Below are 10,851 nucleotides of genomic sequence, written 5' to 3'. Positions count from 1 at the left end.
ACGATTAGCGACCACGTAAGAGAGTTCGCTACTCTCACGCTTCAAATCCCCAACTTAGCATCAGAGGATGCATTGTTCTTCTTCGTTGATGGACTCCAACCTTGGACAAAGCAAGAACTATAAAGAATAAATATTAAGGATGTCGACGAGACCATCGTGGTGGCCGAATCACTCACTGAATATCATAGGGGAGACTCTAAACCCAAGTCTTCCTCCAATTCTAGTTCTATTAAAGTTGAGAGAGACAAAGGGAAGAGTTTCTCAACTAAGAAGGAAGAAAAATACTCTTCAAAGAAAGAGTACGAGGAAAAGAAGAAGGCTTTTGTGCCCAAAGAAGGATGCTTCGTGTGCAAGGGACCACACCAAATGAAGGACTGTCCCAAGCTAGGGACTCTGGCATCTATCGTCGAGGAACGAGAAAGGCTCAGTCGCAAGTAATTGAGTGTGTTGGATCTGTCCAACTCATGAATGCTGTGAAGGACAAAGTGACAAGCGCTGCAAAAAAGAAAGGCTTGATGTATGTAAAAGCCTTTATCAATGAAAAACCCATCATGGCTATGATCGACACTGGTGCTACACACAACTCTATCACGCCTGATGAAGCAAAGAGGCTTGGATTGAAGATCACTAAAAAGAATGACTGGTTCAAACTCGTTAATACCAAGGGTGAACCCTTTAAGATAGTAGCAAAAGGGGTTGAGATGACTCTTGGTTCTTAGAATGGTATTGTGGATTTCTCAGTAGCATCCATGGACGATTTCAAAATAGTTATTGGACTCAATTTGCAAAGAAAGGCAAATATAATACCTATGCTATACTACAACATAGTATGCGTCATGAAGAAAGGGTATCCATGCATGGTCCCTACAGTCTCTAAAGTTTGAGGACTATCGATGCTTTCTGCTATGCAACTCAAGAAAGGGTTTAAGAAATGAGAGATTACATATTTGGCTCTATTACAAGAGGAGTCAACATCTGAAAGAGAAGACGTTCCTCCCGAAATTAAGGAAGTCCTTAAAGAAAATAAGGATGTGATGCCTCCCAAGTTTCCAAAACAACTACCACCTAGGAGGAAGGTGGACCACAAGATTTAACTGGAGTCAGGAGCAAAGCCGCCTACCTCAGCACCTTATAAGAAGGTAGAACTTAAGGAGTTGAAGAAGCAACTCAAGGATTTGCTAGATCCTAGGTTCATTCGTCCATCAAAGGCACCTTATGGTGCACTAGTCTTGTTCCAAAAGAAACATGATCGTTCGTTGAGACTATGCATCGACTATCGAGCACTTAACAAGGTGAAGGCTATCAAAGAGTGGGAGCCGCCAAACATGGTGTCTGAATTGAGATCATTCCTTGGGTTGGCTAGTTCTTATCAAAAGTTTATTAAGGGATACTCTGTCAACAATGCATCATTAACTGATCTTCTCAAGAAGAATCACTCTTGGAAATAGTCAAAGGAGTGTCAAAAGGCCTTTAATGAGTTGAAGGCTACTATCACAGAAGGACCAGTACTAGCACTGCCCGACTACTCAAAGGTGTTTAAAGTCCATACTGATGCTTCTAACTATGCCATTGGATTGGTTTTGATACAAGAAGGACATCCTATTGCCTTTGAGAGTCGCAAGTTTAATGATACAGAGAGGCGATACACCGTCCAAGAGAAGGAGATGACCGCAGTGGTGCATTGTCCGAGAACTTGGCGTCATTACTTGTTTGGTTCACACTTCATCATCAAGATAGACAATATGACTACAAGCTACTTCCAAACTCAGAAGAAATTAAGCCATAAACAAGCTAGGTGGCAAGATTTCTTAGCTGAGTAATTTTGAATTTGAATACAAGTCAGGCAAGACTAATGTAGTAGCAGATGTGCTGAGTCGCAAGGCTGAGTTGGTAGCCATTTCCATGGTCGAAAGAGATATTATGCATACCATCAAGGAAGGGTTGCATCATGATCCATTAGCCAAGAAGTTGGTGGAGTTGGCTAGAGAAGTTAAGACTAAAAAATTTTGGCTAGAAGATGACCTTCTCTACACTAAAGGGAGAAGACTATACGTTCCTAAATGGAAAAATCTAAGAAGAAAATTAGTGAGAGAATACCACGACACCAAGTGGGTTGATCACCAAGGTCAGTGAAGGACCTTGGCACTCATTGAATCTTCTTATTATTGGCCTCAAATGAGAGATGAAGTGGAGAGCTATGTGAAGACTTGTCTTGTGTGCCAACAAGATAAGATTGAAAACAAGACACCAAGTGAGTTGTTGGAACATCTGCCTCCATCAGAGTGACCGTGAAAAAGTGTCTCTCTAGATTTTATCTCTGTCTTACCGAAATTTGAGGGGTTTGGATCTATTCTCGTGGTAGTAGATCGATTTTCTAAGTATGCTACTTTTATACCTGCCCCTACTGACTACACTACAGAGGAAGCAGCACGACTATTCTTCAAGAATGTGGTAAAGTACTGGGGATTGCCTAAGAGCATCATTAATGATCGAGATCCATGCTTCACAGGATGACTATGGATAGAGGTATTCAAACTCCTTGGGTCGGAGCTTCATTTTTCAACAAGCTTCTATCCTCAAACCAATGGACAGACTGAGAGAGTGAATGCCTTACTCGAGTGTTACTTGAGGCATTTTGTAAGCACTAATAAGAAGGATTGGACAAAACTCTTAAACATTTCTCAGTTCTTATACAATTTGCAAAGGAGCGACTCCACAAGGAAGAGTCCATTCTAGATTGTGACTGGACAATAGTCGCTTACACCACACTCTCTTTCTTCCTCTTACTCAGGAAAGAGCCCTGTTGCTTATCATATGATTAAGTCATGGGAAGAACAAGCAGATATCACACATTCTTACCTTGACAAAGCTGCAAAGAGAATGAAGAAATGGACAGATAAGAAGATGAGGCATGCAAGCTATCACGCGGGAGACAAGGTAATGATTAAACTTCTTCCACAACAATTCAAAGCCTATCGCAAGTTTCATAAGGGCTTAATCCACAAATACAGATGGTCATTTGGAATCATTGGACGTGTTGGGGAGGTTGCTTACAAAGTGCAACTCCCCCCTCTATGAAGATCCACCCGATATTCCATGTGAGTATGCTTGAACCATATCATGAAGACCAAGATGAACCGAGTAGAGGTGACTCGAGTCGTACTCCGCCTGTAGTGATTAGATCCTTTGATAAAGAAATCGAAGAGATCTTAGCTAATTGCGTCGTGCGATGAAGAGGAGTACTACCAAGTATCCAATACTTGATCAAGTGGAAAGGACTCCCGATAATTGAAGCTAGCTAGGAAGCTCGTGAAGATCTGTGGCAATTCTAAGAACACGTAGAGCGCTATCATAAACAGAATGCAACGAGGACGTCTACGCATTAGGTGAAGGAGAATGTCACAGTAAATTTTAGAAGGTTAGATTTAATGGTGTTTGTATAGTTTTTTTGAGTTTTTGAGAATGCTTTAGATGGTTCTAGAACATTCTAGAATGTCCTAGAAAGTCACGAAATATCTTAGAAGGTTCTAGAAAGCTCTGGAAGGTCATAGAGTAATCTAGAAGATTATTGATGTATATAGAAGTACGAAGAGTAGTATAGAATAATCTATAAGTATTTAGAAAGTTGTGGTAGAATAGATATTTGTAATGAAGGTTCTAGATGATTAATCTGGACCGTTGATTAGATTTAATTCTCACCATCCATTGAGGAAATGGATGGCTATAAATAGGAGGTGAGAGTTAGAGTTTGAGTGTGTGAGTCATGTGTGAGTTATTTGTAACAAACACTTGAGTAATAAAGTGTTCTTTCTACCAAAACTTCATTTCTCTTGTGTTCTCTTGTGTTCTTAGCTTTCTTGCTAAATACTGAGGGTTAGGCTGACTTAGTCTTAACTCAAGAGATTGAGTAAATCCAAGTGCCGTCATAGTAGTGTTGGAGTATGTCTAAGGCCGTGACAAAATGCTAGTGTGTAGATGTTAAATTTTTTCTACATGTATAGATAAACAGGTGTTGAAATTTTAGAGTGTTGTGGCATGTCAATTGCTACAGTGATTGATGTACTTCGAAAGTCATACTCACACACTCATATTTTTTTATAGTAATAAAACCCACACATTCTTAAAAAATTATTTTTCTTGGCCCCATATTTAACTTTTCTTATTGTTAATTTATCTATTAACAAAAATTAATCACTAGGATTAGTAAAAAAATAAATGTTTCTAAATTTTATTTATGTTTTCTTATTATTTTTATTTCTTTCGTAATTAATTAATAAAAGCATTTCTCTAAGAAAATTTACTTGGTAAAGGCACAAATATTTTTTTAAATAATAAAATCACTCTTAGAAGTTATATAATTTCTAATAAAAATAGCTAATTAAACATTTTAATGTACATGTATTTATACTGAAAAAAAATTAAAATTATGTTTAAAAATTATCTACTAAATCACTTTACTTTATATATATATCAATTAATTTTTAATAAAATCTAAAAAATACTAATAACTTCATTCATATTTGACAAGTTAAATAAACTTGTATTTGAGTAATTATTATTATTAACTCTACCTATGTTACACATGCAGTACATAATCGGTCCCAAATCCAGATAAAGAATGAGGGTTGTGTTAGACCTTTGACAGTCAGCATAAAAACTTAGTGAAATTTTCATGACATGGATCACAGATGTTATTGCATTAAAACTAGCTAGTTGTCTGGAAGCAACGTGCTGTAGGAGATCCCAAATCTTATTTTTGCACCCGTCTTTTAGTTGGCTCTCATGATTTCATCTGGGTGACAAGACTTCAAAATACCAAACTATCTTCTTAGATCCATTCAATTGGGCATTGCACCAACCTTGGAACCCAAACCTTGTGTTTTCAACCCTAACGAGCCTTGACTTACGATGCCAACCATTAACCATCTCTCTTGCTCTTCAACCTACAAAGAACTCTAAGTTGACCATCCGTTTCAAGCAAATTATATTCAAGTGGGCCAATAAAATTAGAGGACAAGATTTTTACCTACTCAAGTGATGTGTTGGATAGTGGTGATCTAGAAAGAGAGGCTTCCAACAGCTTTAACAATGTAGTTTCTAATTCCTTTTGTTCCTCTTGTATAATTTTCACCTCATGAGTCATGACAATCTTTTTCAAACTCGATTTCTTATTCAACTTCTCCTAATTCTCCAACCACTACTTCTGAATCATTCATCTCAACTTTCTCCACTTGTTGCAAGTCATGCTTCAACTCTTATTTTTCTTGAGGTTTCAAGCTATCTTCTCAACCACCTTCATTTAAAGTTGATTCTTTGGATTTATATGTGAACGTGTTGGATTGTTGCAAGAGTATATTGAAGCTAGGTGAGATAGAGCATTGGCTAAAACAGTCATAATGTTTTCTTCCCTCTTTTGGGTTTCTTCTTTCTCTTGGAGGAACATTTGGAGTGCTTCTTCTATTGAGGGTTGTGAAAAAAAAAGAAGATTCATCAATTGGGAGAAGGTCTTCATAAGTAGATGGTGATTCATATTGATAAGAGTGTTGAGGTAGTATGTATGAAGGTAATTGTTCAAGAAGTTCATGAGAGTATTGGTGTTGGAATGGTGGTGGTCCTATGTATGATTCATATGGCTCATATGATTGTTCTTGAGGCACATATGATTGGTGGTATGGTGGATATGGATTAGGATCATATGGAGGTGTTTGGTGGTGGAATGGAACTTGAGAGTATTGTGGTTGAGGGTAATATTGAGAATAAAGTTCATAGGCATACGGGGACGGAGGTTTATTATCATAGTGAGATCCACCATATCCATTGGATTGGTATGAACTATGGGGAGGATTGTGCTCATAGTGACATGGAGGAGGTTATTGCCATGAAGGTTGTCCATATGCATGCGACTCTTCCCTCAATTGATTTTCCATCCTATAATGTGAACCAGCATTGAAGTTACTATTTCCTACAACATAGTTACAATTAAACTCAAGGCCAAAAGGGTGAGAATTTATAGAAAAGAGAGAAAACAAAAATAAAAGATATCAAGAAAAAAAACACAATCTCCTAACTACTAACAAAAAAAAAGCTATTCACAATATTCAGATATTCACAATAGCAAATAACATGACACACATTTGCGATTCTCCGACAACGGCACCAAAAACCTGATGAGGGCCAAATGTCGGTTTGAAATTTCTTAAAAAGAATTGTATTACAAGTATAGTTCCAAACCAACAAATGACTCTAATCAAATTTTAGATTAAAATTATTACAAATCAAAGCAAATAACTGGGAGTTTTAAATCCTGAAGTGTCTCTCAAAAGAATTGTAGTGAGGTGTGCATATCATTGGCTATAAAAAAAAGGTGATTGTGATAGCAATTGACAAGAAATTAAATTGCAAGAAAATAAAAAAATAATAAAGGTAATTAACTAAGAAAATAAAAGGAGATTCAAATACTAAAATGGGTCCTGGCAAGGGTTGAGAGTTAAGGTTTCCTATCTTAGTTATTGACCACAGACATGACAATTATGAAGAGTTAATTCCACTTAGTTATCCCAAACATCGAGGATAAGTCAAATAGACATAATTGATCTTAATCCACAAATCCTAGCCAACTCACTAATTAGCTTAGAGAAAGACTAGCATTAGCGAAAACAAAATTAATTAACAACCCTAAATCACCAATCAATATTGAACATCAATGACTCAAGACCACCTAAGTCCTCAATCCCAAGTCAAAAGTGTAAAATCTACTCTATAATTGAAAGAGACATTTTATCAAACACTTAAAAGTTGGAAGGCTTAAAAGAAAAATATGATAATTTACAATAATTAATAAAAATATAACTAACCAAAGTAAGAAATCAATAACAACAATTCAAATAAGCAATAATAAACATAAAAAGCATCAATTGCATTAAAGAAAATTAGAAATTAAACAAAAGAGTTCACAAACCAAAATTAACAAAATAAAGGGAAGTGAAACTAGACAAATTAGAATGCTAGAATATGAAAATATAAAGAAAACTAAACTAAAACAATGAGCAAGGCCTAAAACTAAGAAGAGATTAAACTAAGAAACCCTAAATTCTAGAGAGAACTCTCTCTAGAATTCTACCCTAAAACATACTAAAAACTTAAAACTATTCTAACACTACTTGCTTGATCTTCCCTTGGTCCACGCCACAAATGCTTTAAAAATGAGTTAGATTGGGTCCAAAATTGGCCTAAAATAATGATCCACGTGTTCACTTAAGTGAATCACGTACAGCAAGTCGTGCGTACGTATATGTCATGCGTACGCGCAACCTAGACAACTTGCAAGGGATGCGTACGCGCAACTAGACAGATTTTCAAAACTCATTTTCTTCGTGAATTCTTCACTTTTGCATGTTTTTTCTTAATTTCTTCAAGTCATTCTTGCTTTCAAAATTTTGAATCACTCAAACAAACATAAGACATCGAATCGGAAAAAAAGTGAATTAAAATTGGCTATTTTAAGCATAGAGTGTAGTTTATTAATAGATAAATCAGTGAGATCTACGAATTTTTTTCAAAAATAAAATAAAAATAATTATTTTTTCATACATGATTATTCAACTTCAATTTTTATTTTTCAAATACGATTTTTTTTTTTTGGATTTAGGACGAATTCGCCGCATTCTCCGACGAACTCTATAATTTTTTTTAGAGTTCGCCTATAACCCCCGGTGAACTTTCCTATAATTTTATTTTTAAATCCCACGTAACTCAAATTTTAAGCCATTATCAATATTTATCATCGTCTCCAAAAGTACATAAGAATGCACAAAAATACATAGACAACAACCATGACTTCTTTAACATTGCCGGCGACAGTGGCAATCATTATCATCGTTTCCAGACATACACACATACACGGGAATAAGCCATATTTAATAAGAATTTTTTTTTTATTATAAATTTAAAAAAAAACTATTATTTCTCTAATAAAACTATTTTTTTTGGAAATTGAAATGGAATTCATTAAAAAATAAAATTTTTAAAAAATAATAAATTTTTTTATTTTATTTTAGTGAAAAATTCATATATCTACCTCATCTATATCCGTGTGATAAGCCATCTAGCACATTTCCATCAAGCACATTTTTGCATAGGAACCAACAACCAAACAAAATAATTAAATGAACTTAAACTGGACTGCTTTAGAAAAAAATGAATCTAAAACAATTTTTTTAATCAGGCCCAAAGTCAAAATCCTCTCACCACTCTCACTCAAATATATTATAAGAAACAAGTCCAAAAAAAAATTACATTATATGAAAATGTCTGTCTCAAGCATCTTTACTCTTTTATTTTTATTTATTTTCTTTCTCACTATTTTATTCCTCTCTCAACCGAACACGAAATTTCAATTTGCAATTTTTGTCATTGTGAAATTCCAGTTTCAAAGTTTCATTTTATACACATAGAAAGGTGTATTGTTATTCTCTCCCTCACATTCTTTTTTTGGATAAATGCTTCATTATAGTAATCAGAGATTAAAATATAGAAAGACAATAATTTTTTTTTTCTTTTGGCTAGAGCACTAAATTCAACTATACACAGCAGAGCATAATAGAATGATCAAAAGTCGAAAGTCGAAACAGATGTGTTCTTTTTTTTGTCTTGTCTTTGGGCCAATAAACGCCCTGACCAAAAACTAATCGGATATTTACAACAATATATTTTTTTCGCATTTGGAATAGGTTCTTATATTTAAATGCAAAATCTATATAAAATAATGTTATGGAGCCAATAAATAAAGTTCAATACAGTCTGTCTACAAACTATAACTCAAATAATATAATTTTTTTATCATTATCTAAAAGTTTTGAATTTGAAATTCATTCTTAACTTGAAAAATAAAAATAAAAAATAAAGTTCAAAACAAAATCCGTACTATTAGTAGGTTTTCTGCGGGCATAGCTAAACACAAAAAAACAGAGAGCAGGCCACTTGTCTACAAGCCTAGCATGATATGTTAGTGAAAAACCTAAAAAGATATTGCAGTAATTAAAAAACTTAGACTGATTTAAGTTCTAGTGACATATATCTTGCTGAAAATTATGTTGGGTTCGAATTCTAGCTGTGACTAAAAAGTAAAAAGTGATTATGTAAAAGTATAAAACTTATGGAAAGAAGCAGGATGTGTGTTAAGGTATTCGACAAATAAAACATATTAGTTCATGTAATTAAAATTACTAATGTAGGATTGGTCAATGAATCAAGGTGTGGTAGCTTATTAGTTGCCTAATAATTACTAAATCGTGTCTCCATGGGAATTTTTTTACTACATGAGCAATTCCGTTTTAAAGTGAAATACTTAGTAAGAACCTTACTTAAAACATTTAAATCCTAAACCAAAATTTAATTGCTTAAATTTCATTCTTTTAAAAAAATATTACTAGTATACTACTATTTTTGTGTAACAATCAACTATTTTACTTTATGGTGATTTCTTTAAATTTAATAGGAGTTTTGAATTTTCAAATAATAATATTAGACAACTAATATAGCAATCAATTTAAGTTAACACGGTAGCACGTTGTTAAATAAAAGGTGAATTCTATGGTGTCTTTATTGTAGTGTCTAAATTGTCTAATTTTTTTAAAAATAAAAATAAAATATTTAAAATAAAAAATAAATCATGTAAAATTTATTAAATATTATTTATTTATTTCTTTTAGTAACTTAGGTACAAAGTGATAGGCACCATAGTCCATAGCATTCACCTAAATAAAATTAGGGATAACAAACTAGCCAAAATTCGTCGATTCCGACTTGCGTAACTTGCCAAAAAAGGTGGGTCATCCTGAAAATTTAAAATTACTATAATTAAAAAGTTGGCCTAATTTGTGGGTTTTTACGGGTTTTAATGAGGTGAGACGGACTTTTTTGGCGGGCCTGTCATTTTCTTTTATAATTAAAGATGATAATTGAAGACGTTCTAAATTATAATTTAGATTATATTCTATGTTTGATTGATTATAGACTTGAAGATGTTTAACTATATATTTTGAACAATGTTTATTTTATTTTTTATAATGTTGGTTTTATTATTTTATTTCAAAAAAGTTAGTTAATAATTATGTTTATTACATATTTAGAATTGTAAAGATTTTAATGTTTGTGAATTTATAGGAAAAGAATTTGAAATTCTCACTAAGTAGAGTGAGGTGGACCAGTATGCTAAATAACAGATTTTTGGCGAAATAAGACCGTGTTTGCCACCTTTAAATAAAATCAATATTAAGTCTACTAAAAATAATTTTTTATTAAGTAAATTTCGAGGTTTAATTTGTTTGATATTATAATAAAATGTGCGATATATTCTGTTATTTTTGTTACTGTGAATTTTACACTACTATAGGACTGCTTTTGCTTTTTAGAGACTACAGTCACCAATATTTTGTGTGTGAAAAATAATTTTTTATTTTGTAAAATACAAAACGTCTTTCACGTTTTGATTAAACAATTTTTTTTTACAATTCTTAAACACAAAATGGCATTGCCGTGCTACTTTCTTTATTTTTTCTAATTAAAAAAATAAAAATGTTATTAACGCTTTGATATTTTAACAATTTTTTAAATATAATCTGGTCAAAATATTACCGACATATTGTAAATAAAATAAAAACATCGATGACATTTTGTAAAATTGTTAGCGAGTTTTGTGTTAGTAAGAATAAAAAAAATATAATTAATTATAAAAATGTTGTGTTGTGCTAAAACATATAAGTGGAGTTGTTCTTCATTTAGAGAGCTTTGTTTTTCATATTGGAGATAGCAGAAATTTGAGAGTGTATGTAATGAATGTATAAAGTAAAT

Source organism: Arachis ipaensis, chromosome B08, assembly GCF_000816755.2.
Source record: "Arachis ipaensis cultivar K30076 chromosome B08, Araip1.1, whole genome shotgun sequence".
In the NCBI taxonomy this organism is placed as follows: Eukaryota; Viridiplantae; Streptophyta; class Magnoliopsida; order Fabales; family Fabaceae; genus Arachis; species Arachis ipaensis.
The sequence above is the reverse complement of the archived record's forward strand: the minus strand, read 5'-3'. Positions refer to the sequence as shown.